The sequence below is a fragment of the Oncorhynchus clarkii genome, unplaced genomic scaffold (assembly GCF_045791955.1).
Source record: "Oncorhynchus clarkii lewisi isolate Uvic-CL-2024 unplaced genomic scaffold, UVic_Ocla_1.0 unplaced_contig_5668_pilon_pilon, whole genome shotgun sequence".
Classification (NCBI taxonomy): Eukaryota; Metazoa; Chordata; class Actinopteri; order Salmoniformes; family Salmonidae; genus Oncorhynchus; species Oncorhynchus clarkii.
The window spans coordinates 264772-287500 of NW_027257937.1; the positions used below are offsets into that span (position 1 = coordinate 264772).

Genomic DNA, 22729 nt, shown 5'->3' on the forward strand with positions numbered 1-22729 from the left:
TTCCACGAGGCAAATTAATTGACATGGTAGGATCGTCCAAGATTTAAACTCGGATTGTAGGATTCAGAGTCCTGAGTGATAACCTTTACATCATAGAACCCTGTACTCAATACTCTGTGACGGGTTCAGATTTTACTGTCCTTGGTTCACCGGAAAAACAGATAAAATATTTTCTGGCCAGAAACGGTATCAACTGGGCTACCCTACCATGCATCCACTTGGAAATCCACATATTTCCAACAAGAATGATGTGATGAGTGTGAACAAAATATGACACATTTTCAGTTCTTTGTGGGGCTGCAAGTTTTCAATTAAAAAACTTACCAGGAACTCATAGTATGCATTTAACGTTGGATAGCCATTCGTGCGTAACAAGAGTGCTTATTGACTCCCACCCATTTGTCTCTTTCACACACGACTATTTAAAGTTGACAGGGGAGGAGTGTGTCACTGCAAAATCAAGGTAGGTCCTACCGAGATTTGAACTCAGATCGCAGGATTCAGAGTCCTGAGTGCTAACCATTACAACATAGAACCCTATACAGAATAATTATTGCAGACTTCCGATTTTCCTGTCATTTGTACACCGGATAAACAGCAGATTATGAGATTATTGGTTGGCCATGTGAATAATTCAGCACAAAAAATAGGAAGGTTCTACCGAGATTTGAACTCGGATCGCTGGATTCAAAGTCCAGAGTGCTAACCACTACATCATAGAACCATATTCTAAATCCACATGGAAATTGAAAAAAAAAATAATCTGCGTTTAAATTAGCAACAGTGGACTGTCGTTCCTTCACGTGTTGCAAATACTTTCAACTGACAACAATATTTGGACAGCTATATTCGAGTTCCACGAGGCAAATTAATTGACATGGTAGGATCGTTCAAGATTTAAACTCGGATTGTAGGATGCAGAGTCCTCAGTGATAACCTTTACAGCATAGAACCCTGTACTCAATACTCTGTTACGGGTTCAGATTTTACTGTCCTTGGTTCACCGGAAAAACAGACAAAATATTTTCTGGCCAGAAACGGTATAAACTGGGCTACCCTACCATGCATCCACTTGGAAATCTACATATTTCCAACACGAATGATGTGATGAGTGTGAACAAAATATGAAACATTTTCAGTTCTTTGTGGGGCTGCAAGTTTTCAATTAAAAAATTACCAGGAACTCATAGTATGCATTTACCGTTGGCTAGCCATTTGTGCGTAACAAGAGTGCTTATTGACTCCCACCCATTTGTCTCTTTCACACACGACTATTTTAAAGTTGACAGGGGAGGAGTGTGTCACTGCAAAATCAAGGTAGGTCCTACCGAGATTTGAACTCAGATCGCAGGATTCAGAGTCCTGAGTGCTAACCATTACAACATAGAACCCTATACAGAATAATTATTGCAGACTTCCGATTTTCCTGTCATTTGTACACCGGATAAACAGCAGATTATGAGATTATTGGTTGGCCATGTGAATAATTCAGCACAAAAAATAGGAAGGTTCTACCGAGATTTGAACTCGGATCACTGGATTCAAAGTCCAGAGTGCTAACCATTACACCATAGAACCATATTCTAAATCCACATGGAAATTGAAAAAAAAAAAAATCTGCGTTTAAATTAGCAACAGCGGACTGTCGTTCCTTCACGTGTTGCAAATACTTTCAACTGACAACAATATTTGGACAGCTATATTCGAGTTCCACGAGGCAAATTAATTGACATGGTAGGATCGTCCAAGATTTAAACTCGGATTGTAGGATTCAGAGTCCTGAGTGATAACCTTTACATACCTTAAGGGAACATTTCGGCATTTCGTGTATGATCGGTGAAAAAGTCCATATTGCAAATGTACGGTCCCTTACTAGACGTCCGAAATCGTTTGTAAAATTAGCGGTCGGCGTCGGGCCGTGCGGTAGGGCCAGACCTACCGGGAAGTCATCAAATGAACTTTGTCGGACATTCGGTTTCCGTTTTATAAAATAAACAAGTTTTGGACCATTTTTCCGCTATCCCGGAAATTCCCACAAGAAGGCATACGGAATCATATGGCAATTTGGCAAAACATCACGAATCACGACGGGGCCTTATCTCGAAAACGGAAAATATTTCGAAGCCAAAACTTGGTGAGCGTAGGTTTGGCATAATGGGCAGTTGGCCCCGAACAAGATGGCGTCTAGGCCTCAACGGTTTTTGAGTTATGGCCGTTTTTCTGGGATTAAAGGTCCAAAATGGAAATAGAGAAATTATTGTTCCACTTCAGGTCAAAGTCAAGGAGCCTCCGGTGTCAATAAAAAAAGAACCAGCCATTTATCTATCGTCATTTAAGAGAAACGGAACAATGACAACTTGGTGATGGTCACAAATAGGCGTTTTTTTTTCAACGGTTACAGATCCAGTTGCAGGGTGTTCATACGAATCTTTTTAAAGTGTGCTGCGGAGCTCTGCGAGATTTCTGTGATTTTCTATGATTTTCTGAAATAACACACACATACTAAACCCTCCGTAAATAACTCAGTTCTTAACGTAAAGACTTAAAACTCAGGATTATGTAAAAGCATACCCCAATGAGGATATGTGGTGAATTATAGCTTCCTGTGCCAACCGGAAGTGCCTTAAATGGTGTCTCAGGTGCTGTTTCGAAGGGTTAAAAAAGTCAGATCTGTCCAAAACTTCATATATGTGATTAGGCAACCCCCATGAACTGTAAATCAGTCATTTTTCCCCCAAAAAATCAAAGGAAAAAAAAATCACACTAAAACACAACTTGGATGGAGGGACGTATTGGGGTGCGTAGAGACAGACAGTGGCTGCAATAGTTAGCTTTGTTGGAGCTAAAAAAGAACCGTCAGACCTAGAGTTCCGAAACTTTAGAAACCTGTTCTAGACCTCCGGTCGATGGTGCGTGGTGAGTTACGTGGCTCTAGACGGTTCTCGGACCGAGAAACAGCCTCGTACATTTGCAATACCTTCAATTCATTTTGACCATCACAAAAATGAAGACGTTTAGAAAAGTCTCAGAGACGCAAGGCTAGGTGCATTGAAACCGGCTCGGCCCATAGAGACGGACCCCAACGTTTCTGTCCGATAGCTCGTTCAAGGACCCCGTAGCAAGGCATGGAAAATAGTGGATTTTCAGCACCAATTAGGGTTTTTCTCGGACACCAAATGACCTATCGAGCCGAAACTCGGGATTCAGTCAATTTTGGCCCCCAAAACAATTGACTTTGGACTTTGACTTTTGACTTCCTATGAAATCATATTGCAAATGGACAAATCATATTCCTTATGCACAAGTAAAAAAAAAAAAATTATGATAATAACATTTTACAAAAGTATATTCATACACTTCTTACACATGATTAATTGTCTTAAAATCGAAACAATTTCGAAAAACGGTCCAGAAAGCACTTTTTTTAGTTTTTAAAGTTTAAAAAAAAAATCAAATTTTCGACTTTTGACATCCTATTAAATCATATTGCAAATGGACAAAACATATGCCTTATGCACAAGTAAAAAAATATATAAAAAATTATGATAATAAAATACGAATAAAGTATGTTGATACAGTTCTTAAACGTGTGTAATTGACACAAAATTCGAAAGAATTTTGAAAAACGGTCCAGAAAGCACTTTTTTAAGGGTGTGTGAAGTTTTTTATAAAATTTTGACATTTTTGACTTTTGACTTTTGACTTCCTATGAAATCATATTCCAAATGGAGAAAACATATGCCTTATGCACAAGTAAAAAAAAAAAAAAATGATAATAAAGTATGACTAAAGTATGTTGATCAAGTTCTTATACATGTGTAATTGACACAAAAATTGAAAGAATTTTGAAAAACAGTCCAGAAAGCACTTTTTTAAGGATGTGTGAAGTTTTTTACCAAATTTTGACATTTTTGACTTTTGACTTTTGACTTCCTATGAAATCATATTCCAAATGGAGAAAACATATGCCTTATGCACAAGTAAAAAAAAAAAAAAAAATGATAATAAAGTATGACTAAAGTATGTTGATAAAGTTCTTATACATGTGTAATTGACATAAAAATTGAAAGAATTTGAAAAACGGTCCAGAAAGCACTTTTTTAGGGATGTGTGAAGTTTTTTACCAAATTTTGACATTTTTGACTTTTGACTTTTGACTTCCTATGAAATCATATTGCAAATGGACAAAACATATGCCTTATGCGCATGTAATTAAAAAAAAAAAAATATGATAAAAAAATTGGACAAAAGTATATTCATACAGCTCTTACACATGTGTAATTGACAAAAAAATCAAAAGAATTTTGATTTTTTTCAAAATTTTTCTTTTGGATGTTGACTTGGGTTGCATTTCCAATATGAAAAACCCCGGTGGAGCGCACTCGCCCCCTGTTGGATTTTTGAGGTGTTACAATTGGCAATTGCCATATGACATTTGCCATATACTTTGCACGAATCAACGCCGCTTTGGGTGGTATTGGACATCGTGTATATGGTTTGTCCAATGCCAATATCTTGCCATTCATTTTTGTCCAATTCAGGGGGGTATTCCCTTACAGCATAGAACCGTGTACTCAATACTCTGTGACGGGTTCAGATTTTACTGTCCTTGGTTCACCGGAAAAACAGATCATATATTTTCTGGCCAGAAACGGTATCAACTGGGCTACCCTACCATGCATCCACTTGGAAATCCACATATTTCCAACACGAATAATGTGATGAGTGTGAACAAAATATGAAACATTTTCAGTTCTTTGTTTGGCTGCAAGTTTTCAATTAAAAAACTTACCAGGAACTCATAGCATGCATTTACCGTTGGATAACCATTCGTGCGTAACAAGAGTGCTTATTGACTCCCACCCATTTGTTTCTTTCACACACGACTATTTTAAAGTTGACAGGGGAGGAGTGTGTCACTGCAAAAAAGGTAGGTCCTACTGAGATTTGAACTCGGATCGCAGGATTCAGAGTCCTGAGTGCTAACCATTACACCATAGAACCCTATACAGAGTAATTATTGTAGACTTCCGATTTTCCTGTCATTTGGTTACCGGATAGACAGCAGATTATGAGATTATTGGTTGGCCATGTGAATAATTCAGCACAAAAAATAGGAAGGTTCTACCGAGATTTGAACTCAGATCACTGGATTCAAAGTCCAGAGTGCTAACCATTAAACCATAGAACCATATTCTAAATCCACATGGAAATTAAAAAAAAAAAAATTCTGCGTTTAGTTAGCAACAGCGGACTGTCGTTCCTTCACGTGTTGCAAATACTTTCAACTGACAACAATATTTGGACAGCTATATTCGAGTTCCACGAGGCAAATTTATTGACATGGTAGGATCGTCCAAGATTTAAACTCGGATTGTAGGATTCAGAGTCCTGAGTGATAACCTTTACAGCATAGAACCCTGTACTCAATACTCTGTGACGGGTTCAGATTTTACTGTCCTTGGTTCACCGGAAAAACAGATAAAATATTTTCTGGCCAGAAACGGTATCAACTGGGCTACCCTATCATGCATCCACTTGGAAATCCACATATTTCCAACACGAATGATGTGATGAGTGTGAACAAAATATGAAACATTTTCAGTTCTTTGTGGGGCTGCAAGTTTTCAATTAAAAAATTACCAGGAATTCATAGTATGCATTTACCGTTGGCTAGCCATTTGTGCGTAACAAGAGTGCTTATTGACTCCACCCATTTGTTTCTTTCACACACGACTATTTTAAAGTTGACAGGGGAGGAGTGTGTCACTGCAAAATCAAGGTAGGTCCTACCGAGATTTGAACTCAGATCGCAGGATTCAGAGTACTTAGTGCTAACCATTACACCATAGAACCCTATATAGAGTAATTATTGTAGACTTCCGATTTTCCTGTCATTTGTACACCGGATAAACAGCAGATTATGAGATTATTGGTTGGCCATGTGAATAATTCAGCACAAAAAATAGGAAGATTCTACCAAGATTTGAACTCAGATCACTGGATTCAAAGTCCAGAGTGCTAACCATTACATCATAGAACCATATTCTAAATCCACATGGAAATTGAAAAAAAAATAATTATGCTTTTAATTAGCAACAGCGGACTGTCGTTCCTTCACGTGTTGCAAATACTTTCAACTGACAAGAATATTTGGACAGCTATATTCTAGTTCCACGAGGCAAATTAATTGCCATGGTAGGATCGTCCAAGATTTAAACTCGGATTGTAGGATTCAGAGTCCTGAGTGATAACCTTTACAGCATAGAACCCTGTACTCAATACTCTGTGACGGGTTCAGATTTTACTGTCCTTGGTTCACCGGAAAAACAGATAAAATATTTTCTGGCCAGAAACGGTATCAACTGGGCTACCCTACCATGCATCCACTTGGAAATCCACATATTTCCAACACGAATAATGTGATGAGTGTGAACAAAATATGAAACATTTTCAGTTCCTTGTTTGGCTGCAAGTTTTCAATTAAAAAACTTACCAACAACTCATAGTATGCATTTACCGTTGGATAACCATTAGTGCGTAACAAGAGTGCTTATTGACTCCCAACCATTTGTTTCTTTCACACACGACTATTTTAAAGTTGACAGGGGAGGAGTGTGTCACTGCAAAATCAAGGTAGGTCCTACTGAGATTTGAACTCGGATCGCAGGATTCAGAGTCCTGAGTGCTAACCATTACACCATAGAACCCTATACAGAGTAATTATCGTAGACTTCCGATTTTCCTGTCATTTGGTCACCGGATAGACAGCAGATTATGAGATTTTTGGTTGGCCATGTGAATAATTCAGCACAAAAAATAGGAAGGTTCTACCGAGATTTGAACTCAGATCACTGGATTCAAAGTCCAGAGTGCTAACCATTAAACCATAGAACCATATTCTAAATCCACATGGAAATTTAAAAAAAAAAAATTCTGCGTTTAGTTAGCAACAGCGGACTGTCGTTCCTTCACGTGTTGCAAATACTTTCAACTGACAACAATATTTGGACAGCTATATTCGAGTTCCACGAGGCAAATTTATTGACATGGTAGGATCGTCCAAGATTTAAACTCGGATTGTAGGATTCAGAGTCCTGAGTGATAACCTTTACAGCATAGAACCCTGTACTCAATACTCTGTGACGGGTTCAGATTTTACTGTCCTTGGTTCACCGGAAAAACAGATAAAATATTTTCTGGCCAGAAACGGTATCAACTGGGCTACCCTACCATGCATCCACTTGGAAATCCACATATTTCCAACACGAATGATGTGATGAGTGTGAACAAAATATGAAACATTTTCAGTTCTTTGTGGGGCTGCAAGTTTTCAATTAAAAAACTTACCAGGAACTCATAGTATGCATTTAACGTTGGCTAGCCATTCGTGCGTAACAAGAGTGCTTATTGACTCCCACCCATTTGTTTCTTTCACACACGACTATTTTAAAGTTGACAGGGGAGGAGTGTGTCACTGCAAAATCAAGGTAGGTCCTACCGAGATTTGAACTCGGATCGCAGGATTCAGAGTCATGAGTGCTAACCATTACACCATAGAACCCTATACAGGGTAATTATTGTAGACTTCCGATTTTCCTGTCATTTGTACACCAGAGAAACAGCAGATTATGAGATTGTTTGTTGGCCATGTGAATAATTCAGCACAAAAAATAGGAAGGTTCTACTGAGATTTGAACTCGGATCACTGGATTCAAAGTCCAGAGTGCTAACCATTACATCATAGAACCATATTCTAAATCCACATGGAAATTGAAAAAATAATAATTCTGCGTTTAATTAGCAACAGCGGACTGTCGTTCCTTCACGTGTTGAAAATACTTTCAACTGACAACAATATTTGGACAGCTATATTCTAGTTCCACGAGGCAAATTTATTGACATGGTAGGATCGTCCAAGATTTAAACTCGGATTGTAGGATTCAGAGTCCTGAGTGATAACCTTTACAGCATAGAACCCTGTACTCAATACTCTGTGACGGGTTCAGATTTTACTGTCCTTGGTTCACCGGAAAAACAGATAAAATATTTTCTGGCCAGAAACGGTATCAACTGGGCTACCCTACCATGCATCCACTTGGAAATCCACATATTTCCAACACGAATGATGTGATGAGTGTGAACAAAATATGAAACATTTTCAGTTCTTTGTGGGGCTGCAAGTTTTCAATTAAAAAATTACCAGGAACTCATAGTATGCATTTACCGTTGGCTAGCCATTTGTGCGTAACAAGAGTGCTTATTGACTCCACCCATTTGTTTCTTTCACACACGACTATTTTAAAGTTGACAGGGGAGGAGTGTGTCACTGCAAAATCAAGGTAGGTCCTACCGAGATTTGAACTCAGATCGCAGGATTCAGAGTACTTAGTGCTAACCATTACACCATAGAACCCTATATAGAGTAAATATTGTAGACTTCCGATTTTCCTGTCATTTGTACACCGGATAAACAGCAGATTATGAGATTATTGGTTGGCCATGTGAATAATTCAGCACAAAAAATAGGAAGATTCTACCGAGATTTGAACTCGGATCACTGGATTCAAAGTCCAGAGTGCTAACCATTAAACCATAGAACCATATTCTAAATCCACATGGAAATTTAAAAAAAAAAAATTCTGTGTTTAGTTAGCAACAGCGGACTGTCGTTCCTTCACGTGTTGCAAATACTTTCAACTGACAACAATATTTGGACAGCTATATTCGAGTTCCACGAGGCAAATTTATTGACATGGTAGGATCGTCCAAGATTTAAACTCGGATTGTAGGATTCAGAGTCCTGAGTGATAACCTTTACAGCATAGAACCCTGTACTCAATACTCTGTGACGGGTTCAGATTTTACTGTCCTTGGTTCACCGGAAAAACAGATAAAATATTTTCTGGCCAGAAACGGTATCAACTGGGCTACCCTACCATGCATCCACTTGGAAATCCACATATTTCCAACACGAATGATGTGATGAGTGTGAACAAAATATGAAACATTTTCAGTTCTTTGTGGGGCTGCAAGTTTTCAATTAAAAAACTTACCAGGAACTCATAGTATGCATTTACCGTTGGCTAGCCATTTGTGCGTAACAAGAGTGCTTATTGACTCCCACCCATTTGTTTCTTTCACACACGACTATTTTAAAGTTGACAGGGGAGGAGTGTGTCACTGCAAAATCAAGGTAGGTCCTACCGAGATTTGAACTCAGATCGCAGGATTCAGAGTCCTGAGTGCTAACCATTACACCATAGAACCCTATACAGGGTAATTATTGTAGACTTCCGATTTTCCTGTCATTTGTACACCAGAGAAACAGCAGATTATGAGATTATTTGTTGGCCATGTGAATAATTCAGCACAAAAAATAGGAAGGTTCTACCGAGATTTGAACTCGGATCACTGGATTTAAAGTCCAGAGTGCTAACCATTAAACCATAGAACCATATTCTAAATCCACATGGAAATTGAAAAAATAATAATTCTGCGTTTAATTAGCAACAGCGGACTGTCGTTCCTTCACGTGTTGAAAATACTTTCAACTGACAACAATATTTGGACAGCTATATTCTAGTTCCACGAGGCAAATTTATTGACATGGTAGGATCGTCCAAGATTTAAACTCGGATTGTAGGATTCAGAGTCCTGAGTGATAACCTTTACAGCATAGAACCCTGTACTCAATACTCTGTGACGGGTTCAGATTTTACTGTCCTTGGTTCACCGGAAAAACAGATAAAATATTTTCTGGCCAGAAACGGTATCAACTGGGCTACCCTACCATGCATCCACTTGGAAATCCACATATTTCCAACACGAATGATGTGATGAGTGTGAACAAAATATGAAACATTTTCAGTTCTTTGTGGGGCTGCAAGTTTTCAATTAAAAAATTACCAGGAACTCATAGTATGCATTTACCGTTGGCTAGCCATTTGTGCGTAACAAGAGTGCTTATTGACTCCACCCATTTGTTTCTTTCACACACGACTATTTTAAAGTTGACAGGGGAGGAGTGTGTCACTGCAAAATCAAGGTAGGTCCTACCGAGATTTGAACTCAGATCGCAGGATTCAGAGTACTTAGTGCTAACCATTACACCATAGAACCCTATATAGAGTAAATATTGTAGACTTCCGATTTTCCTGTCATTTGTACACCGGATAAACAGCAGATTATGAGATTATTGGTTGGCCATGTGAATAATTCAGCACAAAAAATAGGAAGATTCTACCGAGATTTGAACTCGGATCACTGGATTCAAAGTCCAGAGTGCTAACCATTAAACCATAGAACCATATTCTAAATCCACATGGAAATTTAAAAAAAAAAAATTCTGTGTTTAGTTAGCAACAGCGGACTGTCGTTCCTTCACGTGTTGCAAATACTTTCAACTGACAACAATATTTGGACAGCTATATTCTAGTTCCATGAGGCAAATTAAACTCGGATTGTAGGATTCAGAGTCCTGAGTGATAACCATTACACCATAGAACCCTATACAGAGTAATCATTGTAGACTTCCGATTTTCCTGTCATTTGTACACCGGATAAACAGCAGATTATGAGATTATTTGTTGGCCATGTGAATAATTCAGCACAAAAAATAGGAAGGTTCTACTGAGATTTGAACTCGGATCACTGGATTCAAAGTCCAGAGTGCTAACCATTACAACATAGAACCCTATACAGAGTAATTATTGTAGACTTCCGATTTTCCTGTCATATGTACACCAGATAAACAGCAGATTATGAGATTATTGGTTGGCCATGTGAATAATTCAGCACAAAAAATAGGAAGGTTCTACCGAGATTTGAACTCGGATCACTGGATTTAAAGTCCAGAGTGCTAACCATTAAACCATAGAACCATATTCTAAATTCACATGGAAATTTAAAAAAAAAAATTCTGCGTTTAATTAGCAACAGTGGACTGTCGTTCCTTCACGTGTTGCAAATACTTTCAACTGACAACAATATTTGGACAGCTATATTCTAGTTCCACGAGGCAAATTAATTGACATGGTAGGATCGTCCAAGATTTAAACTCGGATTGTAGGATTCAGAGTCCTGAGTGATAACCTTTACAGCATAGAACCCTGTACTCAATACTCTGTGACGGGTTCAGATTTTACTGTCCTTGGTTCACCGGAAAAACAGATAAAATATTTTCTGGCCAGAAGCGGTATCAACTGGGCTACCCTACCATGCATCCACTTGGAAATCCACATATTTCCAACACGAATGATGTGATGAGTGTGAACAAAATATGAAACATTTTCAGTTCTTTGTGGGGCTGCAAGTTTTCAATTAAAAAACTTAACAGGAACTCATAGTATGCATTTAACGTTGGCTAGCCATTCGTGTGTAACAAGAGTGCTTATTGACTCCCACCCATTTGTTTCTTTCACACACGACTATTTTAAAGTTGACAGGGGAGGAGTGTGTCACTGCAAAATCAAGGTAGGTCCTACCGAGATTTGAACTCGGATCGCAGGATTCAGAGTCCTGAGTGCTAACCATTACACCATAGAACCCTATACAGGGTAATTATTGTAGACTTCCGATTTTCCTGTCATTTGTACACCAGAGAAACAGCAGATTATGAGATTATTTGTTGGCCATGTGAATAATTCAGCACAAAAAATAGGAAGGTTCTACCGAGATTTGAACTCGGATCACTGGATTTAAAGTCCAGAGTGCTAACCATTAAACCATAGAACCATATTCTAAATCCACATGGAAATTGAAAAAATAATAATTCTGCGTTTAATTAGCAACAGCGGACTGTCGTTCCTTCACGTGTTGAAAATACTTTCAACTGACAACAATATTTGGACAGCTATATTCTAGTTCCACGAGGCAAATTTATTGACATGGTAGGATCGTCCAAGATTTAAACTCGGATTGTAGGATTCAGAGTCCTGAGTGATAACCTTTACAGCATAGAACCCTGTACTCAATACTCTGTGACGGGTTCAGATTTTACTGTCCTTGGTTCACCGGAAAAACAGATAAAATATTTTCTGGCCAGAAACGGTATCAACTGGGCTACCCTACCATGCATCCACTTGGAAATCCACATATTTCCAACACGAATGATGTGATGAGTGTGAACAAAATATGAAACATTTTCAGTTCTTTGTGGGGCTGCAAGTTTTCAATTAAAAAATTACCAGGAACTCATAGTATGCATTTACCGTTGGCTAGCCATTTGTGCGTAACAAGAGTGCTTATTGACTCCACCCATTTGTTTCTTTCACACACGACTATTTTAAAGTTGACAGGGGAGGAGTGTGTCACTGCAAAATCAAGGTAGGTCCTACCGAGATTTGAACTCAGATCGCAGGATTCAGAGTACTTAGTGCTAACCATTACACCATAGAACCCTATATAGAGTAAATATTGTAGACTTCCGATTTTCCTGTCATTTGTACACCGGATAAACAGCAGATTATGAGATTATTGGTTGGCCATGTGAATAATTCAGCACAAAAAATAGGAAGATTCTACCGAGATTTGAACTCGGATCACTGGATTCAAAGTCCAGAGTGCTAACCATTAAACCATAGAACCATATTCTAAATCCACATGGAAATTTAAAAAAAAAAAATTCTGTGTTTAGTTAGCAACAGCGGACTGTCGTTCCTTCACGTGTTGCAAATACTTTCAACTGACAACAATATTTGGACAGCTATATTCTAGTTCCATGAGGCAAATTAAACTCGGATTGTAGGATTCAGAGTCCTGAGTGATAACCATTACACCATAGAACCCTATACAGAGTAATCATTGTAGACTTCCGATTTTCCTGTCATTTGTACACCGGATAAACAGCAGATTATGAGATTATTTGTTGGCCATGTGAATAATTCAGCACAAAAAATAGGAAGGTTCTACTGAGATTTGAACTCGGATCACTGGATTCAAAGTCCAGAGTGCTAACCATTACAACATAGAACCCTATACAGAGTAATTATTGTAGACTTCCGATTTTCCTGTCATATGTACACCAGATAAACAGCAGATTATGAGATTATTGGTTGGCCATGTGAATAATTCAGCACAAAAAATAGGAAGGTTCTACCGAGATTTGAACTCGGATCACTGGATTTAAAGTCCAGAGTGCTAACCATTAAACCATAGAACCATATTCTAAATTCACATGGAAATTTAAAAAAAAAAATTCTGCGTTTAATTAGCAACAGTGGACTGTCGTTCCTTCACGTGTTGCAAATACTTTCAACTGACAACAATATTTGGACAGCTATATTCTAGTTCCACGAGGCAAATTAATTGACATGGTAGGATCGTCCAAGATTTAAACTCGGATTGTAGGATTCAGAGTCCTGAGTGATAACCTTTACAGCATAGAACCCTGTACTCAATACTCTGTGACGGGTTCAGATTTTACTGTCCTTGGTTCACCGGAAAAACAGATAAAATATTTTCTGGCCAGAAGCGGTATCAACTGGGCTACCCTACCATGCATCCACTTGGAAATCCACATATTTCCAACACGAATGATGTGATGAGTGTGAACAAAATATGAAACATTTTCAGTTCTTTGTGGGGCTGCAAGTTTTCAATTAAAAAACTTAACAGGAACTCATAGTATGCATTTAACGTTGGCTAGCCATTCGTGTGTAACAAGAGTGCTTATTGACTCCCACCCATTTGTTTCTTTCACACACGACTATTTTAAAGTTGACAGGGGAGGAGTGTGTCACTGCAAAATCAAGGTAGGTCCTACCGAGATTTGAACTCGGATCGCAGGATTCAGAGTCCTGAGTGCTAACCATTACACCATAGAACCCTATACAGGGTAATTATTGTAGACTTCCGATTTTCCTGTCATTTGTACACCAGAGAAACAGCAGATTATGAGATTATTTGTTGGCCATGTGAATAATTCAGCACAAAAAATAGGAAGGTTCTACCGAGATTTGAACTCGGATCACTGGATTCAAAGTACAGAGTGCTAACCATTACACCATAGAACCATATTCTAAATCCACATGGAAATTGAAAAAAAAAATAATTATGCGTTTAATTAGCAACAGCGGACTGTCGTTCCTTCACGTGTTGCAAATACTTTCAACTGACAACAATATTTGGACAGCTATATTCGAGTTCCACCAGGCAAATTAATTGACATGGTAGGATCGTCCAAGATTTAAACTCGGATTGTAGGATTCAGAGTCCTGAGTGATAACCTTTACAGCATAGAACCCTGTACTCAATACTCTGTGACGGGTTCAGATTTTACTGTCCTTGGTTCACCGGAAAAACAGATAAAATATTTTCTGGCCAGAAACGTTATCAACTGGGCTACCCTACCATGCATCCACTTGGAAATCCACATATTTCCAACACGAATGATGTGATGAGTGTGAACAAAATATGAAACATTTTCAGTTCTTTGTGGGGCTGCAAGTTTTCAATTAAAAAACTTACCAGGAACTCATAGTATGCATTTAACGTTGGCTAGCCATTCGTGCGTAACAAGAGTGCTTATTGACTCCCACCCATTTGTTTCTTTCACACACGATAATTTTAAAGTTGACAGGGGAGGAGTGTGTCACTGCAAAATCAAGGTAGGTTCTACCGAGATTTGAACTCGGATCACTGGATTCAAAGTCCAGAGTTCTAACCATTACACCATAGAACCCTATACAGAGTAATTATTGTAGACTTCCGATTTTCCTGTCATTTGTACACAGGATTGACAGCAGATTATGAGATTATTGGTTGGCCATGTGAATAATTCAGCACAAAAAATAGGAAGGTTCTACCGAGATTTGAACTCGGATCACTGGATTTAAAGTCCAGAGTGCTAACCATTAAACCATAGAACCATATTCTAAATCCACATGGAAATTTAAAAAAAAAAATTCTGCGTTTAATTAGCAACAGTGGACTGTCGTTCCTTCACGTGTTGCAAATACTTTCAACTGACAACAATATTTGGACAGCTATATTCTAGTTCCACGAGGCAAATTAATTGACATGGTAGGATCGTCCAAGATTTAAACTCGGATTGTAGGATTCAGAGTCCTGAGTGATAACCTTTACAACATAGAACCCTGTACTCAATACTCTGTGACGGGTTCAGATTTTACTGTCCTTGGTTCACCGGAAAAACAGATAAAATATTTTCTGGCCAGAAACGGTATCAACTGGGCTACCCTACCATGCATCCACTTGGAAATCCACATATTTCCAACACGAATGATGTGATGAGTGTGAACAAAATATGAAACATTTTCAGTTCTTTGTGGGGCTGCAAGTTTTCAATTAAAAAACTTACCAGGAACTCATAGTATGCATTTAACGTTGGCTAGCCATTCGTGCGTAACAAGAGTGCTTATTGACTCCCACCCATTTGTTTCTTTCACACACGATAATTTTAAAGTTGACAGGGGAGGAGTGTGTCACTGCAAAATCGAGGTAGGTCCTACCGAGATTTGAACTCGGATCGCAGGATTCAGAGTCCTGAGTGCTAACCATTACACCATAGAACCCTATACAGAGTAATTATTGTAGACTTCCATTTTCCTGTCATTTGTACACCGGATAAACAGCAGATAATGAGATTATTGATTGGCCATGTGAATAATTCAGCACAAAAAATAGGAAGGTTCTACCGAGATTTGAACTCGGATCACTGGATTCAAAGTCCAGAGTGCTAACCATTACATCATAGAACCATATTCTAAATCCACATGGAAATTGAAAAAATAATAATTCTGCGTTTAATTAGCAACAGCGGACTGTCGTTCCTTCACGTGTTGAAAATACTTTCAACTGACAACAATATTTGGACAGCTATATTCTAGTTCCACGAGGCAAATTAATTGACATGGTAGGATCGTCCAAGATTTAAACTCGGATTGTAGGATTCAGAGTCCTGAGTGATAACCTTTACAGCATAGAACCCTGTACTCAATACTCTGTGACGGGTTCAGATTTGACTGTCCTTGGTTCACCGGAAAAACAGATAAAATATTTTCTGGCCAGAAACGGTATCAACTGGGCTACCCTACCATGCATCCACTTGGAAATCCACATATTTCCAACACGAATGATGTGATGAGTGTGAACAAAATATGAAACATTTTCAGTTCTTTGTGGGGCTGCAAGTTTTCAATTAAAAAACTTACCAGGAACTCATAGTATGCATTTAACGTTGGCTAGCCATTCGTGCGTAACAAGAGTGCTTATTGACTCCCACCCATTTGTTTCTTTCACACACGATTATTTTAAAGTTGACAGGGGAGGAGTGTGTCACTGCAAAATCAAGGAAGGTCCTACCGAGATTTGAACTCGGATCGCAGGATTCAGAGTCCTGAGTGCTAACCATTACACCATAGAACCCTATACAAAGTAATTATTGTAGACTTCCATTTTCCTGTCATTTGTACACCGGATAAACAGCAGATAATGAGATTATTGATTGGCCATGTGAATAATTCAGCACAAAAAATAGGAAGGTTCTACCGAGATTTGAACTCGGATCACTGGATTCAAAGTCCAGAGTGCTAACCATTAAACCATAGAACCATATTCTAAATCCACATGGAAATTTAAAAAAGAAAAATTCTGCGTTTAGTTAGCAACAGCGGACTGTCGTTCCTTCACGTGTTGCAAATACTTTCAACTGACAACAATATTTGGACAGCTATATTCGAGTTCCACGAGGCAAATTTATTGACATGGTAGGATCGTCCAAGATTTAAACTCGGATTGTAGGATTCAGAGTCCTGAGTGATAACCTTTACAGCATAGAACCCTGTACTCAATACTCTGTGACGGGTTCAGATTTGACTGTCCTTGGTTCACCGGAAAAACAGATCAAATATTTTCTGGCCAGAAACGGTATCAACTGGGCTACCCTACCATGCATCCACTTGGAAATCCACATATTTCCAACACGAATCATGTGATGAGTGTGAACAAAATATGAAACATTTTCAGTTCTTTGTGGTTGCTGCAAGTTTTCAATTAAAAAACTTACCAACAACTCATAGTATGCAATTATCATTGGCTAGCCATTAGTGCGTAACAAGAGTGCTTATTGACTCCCACCCATTTGTTTCTTTCACACACGACTATTTTAAAGTTGACAGGGGAGGAGTGTGTCACTGCAAAATCAAGGTAGGTCCTACCGAGATTTGAACTCGGATCGCAGGATTCAGAGTCCTGAGTGCTAACCATTACACCATAGAACCCTATACAGAGTAATTATTGTAGACTTTCGATTTTCCTGTAATTTGTACACCGGATAAACAGCAGATTATGAGATTATTGGTTGGCCATGTGAATAATTCAGCACAAAAAATAGGAAGGTTCTACCGAGATTTGAACTCGGATCACTGGATTCAAAGTCCAGAGTGCTAACCATTAAACCATAGAACCATATTCTAAATCCACATGGAAATTGAAAAAAAAAAACTCTGTGCGTTTAATTAGCAACAGCGGACTGTCGTTCCTTCACGTGTTGCAAATACTTTCAACTGACAACAATATTTGGACAGCTATATTCTAGTTCCACGAGGCAAATTAATTGACATGGTAGGATCGTCCAAGATTTAAACTCGGATTGTAGGATTCAGAGTCCTGAGTGATAACCTTTACAGCATAGAACCCTGTACTCAATACTCTGTGACTTGTTCAGATTTTACTGTCCTTGGTTCACCGGAAAAACAGATAAAATATTTTCTGGCCAGAAACGGTATCAACTGGGCTACCCTACCATGCATCCACTTGGAAATCCACATATTTCCAACACGAATGATGTGATGAGTGTGAACAAAATATGAAACATTTTCAGTTCTTTGTGGGGCTGCAAGTTTTCAATTAAAAAACGTACTAACAAATCATAGTATGCATTTAACGTTGGCTAGCCATTCGTGCGTAACAAGAGTGCTTATTGACTCCCACCCATTTGTTTCTTTCACACAGGACTATTTTAAAGTTGACAGGGGAGGAGTGTGTCACTGCAAAATCAAGGTAGGTCCTACCGAGATTTGAACTCGGATCGCAGGATTCAGAGTCCTGAGTGCTAACCATTACACCATAGAACCCTATACAGAGTAATTATTGTAGACTTTCGATTTTCCTGTAATTTGTACACCGGATAAACAGCAGATTATGAGATTATTGGTTGGCCATGTGAATAATTCAGCACAAAAAATAGGAAGGTTCTACCGAGATTTGAACTCGGATCACTGGATTCAAAGTCCAGAGTGCTAACCATTAAACCATAGAACCATATTCTAAATCCACATGGAAATTGAAAAAAAAAAACTCTGTGCGTTTAATTAGCAACAGCGGACTGTCGTTCCTTCACGTGTTGCAAATACTTTCAACTGACAACAATATTTGGACAGCTATATTCTAGTTCCACGAGGCAAATTAATTGACATGGTAGGATCGTCCAAGATTTAAACTCGGATTGTAGGATTCAGAGTCCTGAGTGATAACCTTTACAGCATAGAACCCTGTACTCAATACTCTGTGACTTGTTCAGATTTTACTGTCCTTGGTTCACCGGAAAAACAGATAAAATATTTTCTGGCCAGAAACGGTATCAACTGGGCTACCCTACCATGCATCCACTTGGAAATCCACATATTTCCAACACGAATGATGTGATGAGTGTGAACAAAATATGAAACATTTTCAGTTCTTTGTGGTTGCTGCAAGTTTTCAATTAAAAAACTTACCAACAACTCATAGTATGCAATTATCATTGGCTAGCCATTAGTGCGTAACAAGAGTGCTTATTGACTCCCACCCATTTGTTTCTTTCACACACGACTATTTTAAAGTTGACAGGGGAGGAGTGTGTCACTGCAAAATCAAGGTAGGTCCTACCGAGATTTGAACTCGGATCGCAGGATTCAGAGTCCTGAGTGCTAACCATTACACCATAGAACCCTATACAGAGTAATTATTGTAGACTTTCGATTTTCCTGTAATTTGTACACCAGATAAACAGCAGATTATGAGATTATTGGTTGGCCATGTGAATAATTCAGCACAAAAAATAGGAAGGTTCTACCGAGATTTGAACTCGGATCACTGGATTCAAAGTCCAGAGTGCTAACCATTAAACCATAGAACCATATTCTAAATCCACATGGAAATTGAAAAAAAAATAATTATGCTTTTAATTAGCAACAGCGGACTGTCGTTCCTTCACGTGTTGCAAATACTTTCAACTGACAACAATATTTGGACAGCTATATTCGAGTTCCACGAGGCAAATTAATTGACATGGTAGGATCGTCCAAGATTTAAACTCGGATTGTAGGATTCAGAGTCCTGAGTGATAACCTTTACAGCATAGAACCCTGTACTCAAAACTCTGTGACGGGTTCAGATTTTACTGTCCTTGGTTCACCGGAAAAACAGATAAAATATTTTCTGGCCAGAAATGGTATCAACTGGGCTACCCTACCATGCATCCACTTGGAAATCCACAGATTTCCAACACGAATGATGTGATGAGTGTGAACAAAATATGAAACATTTTCAGTTCTTTGTGGGGCTGCAAGTTTTCAATTAAAAAACTTACCAGGAACTCATAGTATGCATTTAACGTTGGCTAGCCATTCGTGCGTAACAAGAGTGCTTATTGACTCCCACCCATTTGTTTCTTTCACACACGACTATTTTAAAGTTGACAGGGGAGGAGTGTGTCACTGCAAAATCAAGGTAGGTCCTACCGAGATTTGAACTCGGATCGCAGGATTCAGAGTCTTGAGTGCTAACCATTACACCATAGAACAATATACAGAGTAATTATTGTAGACTTCCGATTTTCCTGTCATTTGTACACCAGATAAACAGCAGATTATGAGATTATTTGTTGGCCATGTGAATAATTCAGCACAAAAAATAGGAAGGTTCTACCGAGATTTGAACTCGGATCACTGGATTCAAAGTCCAGAGTGCTAACCATTACATCATAGAACCATATTCTAAATCCACATGGAAATTTTAAAAAAAAATAATCTGCGTTTAAATTAGCAACAGCGGACTGTCGTTCCTTCACGTGTTGCAAATACTTTCAACTGACAACAATATTTGGACAGCTATATTCGAGTTCCACGAGGCAAATTAATTGACATGGTAGGATCGTCCAAGATTTAAACTCGGATTGTAGGATTCAGAGTCCTGAGTGATAACCTTTACAGCATAGAACCCTGTACTCAATACTCTGTGACGGGTTCAGATTTTACTGTCCTTGGTTAACCGGAAAAACAGATAAAATATTTTCTGGCCAGAAACGGTATCAACTGGTCTACCCTACCATGCATCCACTTGGAAATCCACATATTTCCAACACGAATGATGTGATGAGTGTGAACAAAATATGAAACATTTTCAGTTCTTTGTGGGGCTGCAAGTTTTCAATTAAAAAACTTACCAACAACTCATAGTATGCATTTATCGTTGGATAGCCATTCGTGCGTAACAAGAGTGCTTATTGACTCCCACCCATTTGTTTCTTTCACACACAACTATTTTAAAGTTGACAGGGGAGGAGTGTGTCACTGCAAAATCAAGGTAGGTCCTACCGAGATTTGAACTCAGATCGCAGGATTCAGAGTACTTAGTGCTAACCATTACACCATAGAACCCTATATAGAGTAATTATTGTAGACTTCCGATTTTCCTGTCATTTGTACACCGGATAAACAGCAGATTATGAGATTATTGGTTGGCCATGTGAATAATTCAGCACAAAAAATAGGAAGATTCTACCAAGATTTGAACTCAGATCACTGGATTCAAAGTCCAGAGTGCTAACCATTACATCATAGAACCATATTCTAAATCCACATGGAAATTGAAAAAAAAATAATTCTGCGTTTAATTAGCAACAGCGGACTGTCGTTCCTTCACGTGTTGCAAATACTTTCAACTGACAACAATATTTGGACAGCTATATTCGAGTTCCACGAGGCAAATTAATTGACATGGTAGGATCGTCCAAGATTTAAACTCGGATTGTAGGATTCAGAGTCCTGAGTGATAACCTTTACACCATAGAACCCTATACAGAGTAATTATTGTAGACTTCCGATTTCCCTGTCATTTGTACACCGGATAAACAGCAGATTATGAGATTATTGGTTGGCCATGTGAATAATTCAGCACAAAAAATAGGAAGGTTCTACCGAGATTTGAACTCGGATCACTGGATTTAAAGTCCAGAGTGCTAAACATGAAACCATAGAACCATATTCTAAATCCACATGGAAATTTAAAAAAAAATATTCTGCATTAAATTAGCAACAGCGGACTGTCGTTCCTTCACGTGTTGCAAATACTTTCAACTGACAACAATATTTGGACAGCTATATTCGAGTTCCACGAGGCAAATTAATAGACATGGTAGGATCGTTCAAGATTTAAACTCGGATTGTAGGATTCAGAGTCCTGAGTGATAACCTTTACAGCATAGAACCCTGTACTCAATACTCTGTGACGGGTTCAGATTTTACTGTCCTTGGTTAACCGGAAAAACAGATAAAATATTTTCTGGCCAGAAACGGTATCAACTGGTCTACCCTACCATGCATCCACTTGGAAATCCACATATTTCCAACACGAATGATGTGATGAGTGTGAACAAAATATGAAACATTTTCAGTTCTTTGTGGGGCTGCAAGTTTTCAATTAAAAAACTTACCAACAACTCATAGTATGCATTTATCGTTGGATAGCCATTCGTGCGTAACAAGAGTGCTTATTGACTCCCACCCATTTGTTTCTTTCACACACAATTATTTTAAAGTTGACAGAGGAGGAGTGTGTCACTGCAAAATCAAGGTAGGTCCTACCGAGATTTGAACTCAGATCGCAGGATTCAGAGTACTTAGTGCTAACCATTACACCATAGAACCCTATATAGAGTAATTATTGTAGACTTCCGATTTTCCTGTCATTTGTACACCGGATAAACAGCAGATTATGAGATTATTGGTTGGCCATGTGAATAATTCAGCACAAAAAATACGAAGATTCTACCAAGATTTGAACTCAGATCACTGGATTCAAAGTCCAGAGTGCTAACCATTACACCATAGAACCATATTCTAAATCCACATGGAAATTTAAAAAAGAAAAATTCTGTGTTTAATTAGCAACAGTGGACTGTCGTTCCTTCACGTGTTGCAAATACTTTCAACTGACAACAATATTTGGACAGCTATATTCGAGTTCCACGAGGCAAATTTATTGACATGGTAGGATCGTCCAAGATTTAAACTCGGATTGTAGGATTCAGAGTCCTGAGTGATAACTTTTACAGCATAGAACCCTGTACTCAATACTCTGTGACGGGTTCAGATTTTACTGTCCTTGGTTCACCGGAAAAACAGATCAAATATTTTCTGGCCAGAAACGGTATCAACTGGGCTACCCTACCATGCATCCACTTGGAAATCCACATATTTCCAACACGAATCATGTGATGAGTGTGAACAAAATATGAAACATTTTCAGTTCTTTGTTTGGCTGCAAGTTTTCAATTAAAAAACTTACCAACAACTCATAGTATGCATTTACCGTTGGATAACCATTAGTGCGTAACAAGAGTGATTATTGACTCCCACCCATTTGTTTCTTTCACACACGACTATTTTAAAGTTGACAGGGGAGGAGTGTGTCACTGCAAAATCAAGGTAGGTCCTAGCGAGAT

The 22729-nt window shown here is 38.5% G+C and overlaps 32 non-coding genes across 32 annotated transcripts; all 32 read right to left on the reverse strand.

The window, feature by feature from the left end:
* Positions 1–465: 465 nt before the first annotated feature.
* On the reverse strand, positions 466–537 carry trnaq-cug (transfer RNA glutamine (anticodon CUG)). Its single transcript has one exon. It is a non-coding gene; the product is annotated as a tRNA-Gln (tRNA).
* A 115-nt stretch (positions 538–652) lies between these two features.
* trnaq-uug (transfer RNA glutamine (anticodon UUG)) lies at positions 653–724 on the reverse strand. The gene has a single exon. It is a non-coding gene; the product is annotated as a tRNA-Gln (tRNA).
* A 595-nt stretch (positions 725–1319) lies between these two features.
* Positions 1320–1391, reverse strand: trnaq-cug (transfer RNA glutamine (anticodon CUG)). Its single transcript has one exon. It is a non-coding gene; the product is annotated as a tRNA-Gln (tRNA).
* A 115-nt stretch (positions 1392–1506) lies between these two features.
* Positions 1507–1578, reverse strand: trnaq-uug (transfer RNA glutamine (anticodon UUG)). Its single transcript has one exon. It is a non-coding gene; the product is annotated as a tRNA-Gln (tRNA).
* Positions 1579–4932: 3354 nt separating this feature from the next.
* Positions 4933–5004, reverse strand: trnaq-cug (transfer RNA glutamine (anticodon CUG)). The gene has a single exon. It is a non-coding gene; the product is annotated as a tRNA-Gln (tRNA).
* A 115-nt stretch (positions 5005–5119) lies between these two features.
* On the reverse strand, positions 5120–5191 carry trnaq-uug (transfer RNA glutamine (anticodon UUG)). Its single transcript has one exon. It is a non-coding gene; the product is annotated as a tRNA-Gln (tRNA).
* Positions 5192–6638: 1447 nt separating this feature from the next.
* On the reverse strand, positions 6639–6710 carry trnaq-cug (transfer RNA glutamine (anticodon CUG)). Its single transcript has one exon. It is a non-coding gene; the product is annotated as a tRNA-Gln (tRNA).
* Positions 6711–6825: 115 nt separating this feature from the next.
* On the reverse strand, positions 6826–6897 carry trnaq-uug (transfer RNA glutamine (anticodon UUG)). Its single transcript has one exon. It is a non-coding gene; the product is annotated as a tRNA-Gln (tRNA).
* Positions 6898–7492: 595 nt separating this feature from the next.
* Positions 7493–7564, reverse strand: trnaq-cug (transfer RNA glutamine (anticodon CUG)). Its single transcript has one exon. It is a non-coding gene; the product is annotated as a tRNA-Gln (tRNA).
* A 115-nt stretch (positions 7565–7679) lies between these two features.
* On the reverse strand, positions 7680–7751 carry trnaq-uug (transfer RNA glutamine (anticodon UUG)). The gene has a single exon. It is a non-coding gene; the product is annotated as a tRNA-Gln (tRNA).
* Positions 7752–8531: 780 nt separating this feature from the next.
* On the reverse strand, positions 8532–8603 carry trnaq-uug (transfer RNA glutamine (anticodon UUG)). The gene has a single exon. It is a non-coding gene; the product is annotated as a tRNA-Gln (tRNA).
* Positions 8604–9198: 595 nt separating this feature from the next.
* trnaq-cug (transfer RNA glutamine (anticodon CUG)) lies at positions 9199–9270 on the reverse strand. Its single transcript has one exon. It is a non-coding gene; the product is annotated as a tRNA-Gln (tRNA).
* Positions 9271–10237: 967 nt separating this feature from the next.
* On the reverse strand, positions 10238–10309 carry trnaq-uug (transfer RNA glutamine (anticodon UUG)). Its single transcript has one exon. It is a non-coding gene; the product is annotated as a tRNA-Gln (tRNA).
* Positions 10310–10624: 315 nt separating this feature from the next.
* On the reverse strand, positions 10625–10696 carry trnaq-uug (transfer RNA glutamine (anticodon UUG)). The gene has a single exon. It is a non-coding gene; the product is annotated as a tRNA-Gln (tRNA).
* A 781-nt stretch (positions 10697–11477) lies between these two features.
* trnaq-cug (transfer RNA glutamine (anticodon CUG)) lies at positions 11478–11549 on the reverse strand. Its single transcript has one exon. It is a non-coding gene; the product is annotated as a tRNA-Gln (tRNA).
* Positions 11550–12516: 967 nt separating this feature from the next.
* Positions 12517–12588, reverse strand: trnaq-uug (transfer RNA glutamine (anticodon UUG)). The gene has a single exon. It is a non-coding gene; the product is annotated as a tRNA-Gln (tRNA).
* Positions 12589–12903: 315 nt separating this feature from the next.
* Positions 12904–12975, reverse strand: trnaq-uug (transfer RNA glutamine (anticodon UUG)). Its single transcript has one exon. It is a non-coding gene; the product is annotated as a tRNA-Gln (tRNA).
* Positions 12976–13756: 781 nt separating this feature from the next.
* trnaq-cug (transfer RNA glutamine (anticodon CUG)) lies at positions 13757–13828 on the reverse strand. The gene has a single exon. It is a non-coding gene; the product is annotated as a tRNA-Gln (tRNA).
* A 115-nt stretch (positions 13829–13943) lies between these two features.
* trnaq-uug (transfer RNA glutamine (anticodon UUG)) lies at positions 13944–14015 on the reverse strand. The gene has a single exon. It is a non-coding gene; the product is annotated as a tRNA-Gln (tRNA).
* Positions 14016–14611: 596 nt separating this feature from the next.
* trnaq-uug (transfer RNA glutamine (anticodon UUG)) lies at positions 14612–14683 on the reverse strand. The gene has a single exon. It is a non-coding gene; the product is annotated as a tRNA-Gln (tRNA).
* Positions 14684–15464: 781 nt separating this feature from the next.
* On the reverse strand, positions 15465–15536 carry trnaq-cug (transfer RNA glutamine (anticodon CUG)). The gene has a single exon. It is a non-coding gene; the product is annotated as a tRNA-Gln (tRNA).
* A 114-nt stretch (positions 15537–15650) lies between these two features.
* On the reverse strand, positions 15651–15722 carry trnaq-uug (transfer RNA glutamine (anticodon UUG)). Its single transcript has one exon. It is a non-coding gene; the product is annotated as a tRNA-Gln (tRNA).
* Positions 15723–16317: 595 nt separating this feature from the next.
* Positions 16318–16389, reverse strand: trnaq-cug (transfer RNA glutamine (anticodon CUG)). The gene has a single exon. It is a non-coding gene; the product is annotated as a tRNA-Gln (tRNA).
* A 114-nt stretch (positions 16390–16503) lies between these two features.
* On the reverse strand, positions 16504–16575 carry trnaq-uug (transfer RNA glutamine (anticodon UUG)). The gene has a single exon. It is a non-coding gene; the product is annotated as a tRNA-Gln (tRNA).
* Positions 16576–17171: 596 nt separating this feature from the next.
* trnaq-cug (transfer RNA glutamine (anticodon CUG)) lies at positions 17172–17243 on the reverse strand. The gene has a single exon. It is a non-coding gene; the product is annotated as a tRNA-Gln (tRNA).
* Positions 17244–17358: 115 nt separating this feature from the next.
* trnaq-uug (transfer RNA glutamine (anticodon UUG)) lies at positions 17359–17430 on the reverse strand. The gene has a single exon. It is a non-coding gene; the product is annotated as a tRNA-Gln (tRNA).
* Positions 17431–18026: 596 nt separating this feature from the next.
* On the reverse strand, positions 18027–18098 carry trnaq-cug (transfer RNA glutamine (anticodon CUG)). The gene has a single exon. It is a non-coding gene; the product is annotated as a tRNA-Gln (tRNA).
* Positions 18099–18213: 115 nt separating this feature from the next.
* trnaq-uug (transfer RNA glutamine (anticodon UUG)) lies at positions 18214–18285 on the reverse strand. The gene has a single exon. It is a non-coding gene; the product is annotated as a tRNA-Gln (tRNA).
* Positions 18286–18882: 597 nt separating this feature from the next.
* On the reverse strand, positions 18883–18954 carry trnaq-cug (transfer RNA glutamine (anticodon CUG)). The gene has a single exon. It is a non-coding gene; the product is annotated as a tRNA-Gln (tRNA).
* A 115-nt stretch (positions 18955–19069) lies between these two features.
* On the reverse strand, positions 19070–19141 carry trnaq-uug (transfer RNA glutamine (anticodon UUG)). Its single transcript has one exon. It is a non-coding gene; the product is annotated as a tRNA-Gln (tRNA).
* Positions 19142–19923: 782 nt separating this feature from the next.
* Positions 19924–19995, reverse strand: trnaq-uug (transfer RNA glutamine (anticodon UUG)). The gene has a single exon. It is a non-coding gene; the product is annotated as a tRNA-Gln (tRNA).
* Positions 19996–22047: 2052 nt separating this feature from the next.
* trnaq-uug (transfer RNA glutamine (anticodon UUG)) lies at positions 22048–22119 on the reverse strand. Its single transcript has one exon. It is a non-coding gene; the product is annotated as a tRNA-Gln (tRNA).
* Between the last annotated feature and the right edge of the window lie 610 nt (positions 22120–22729).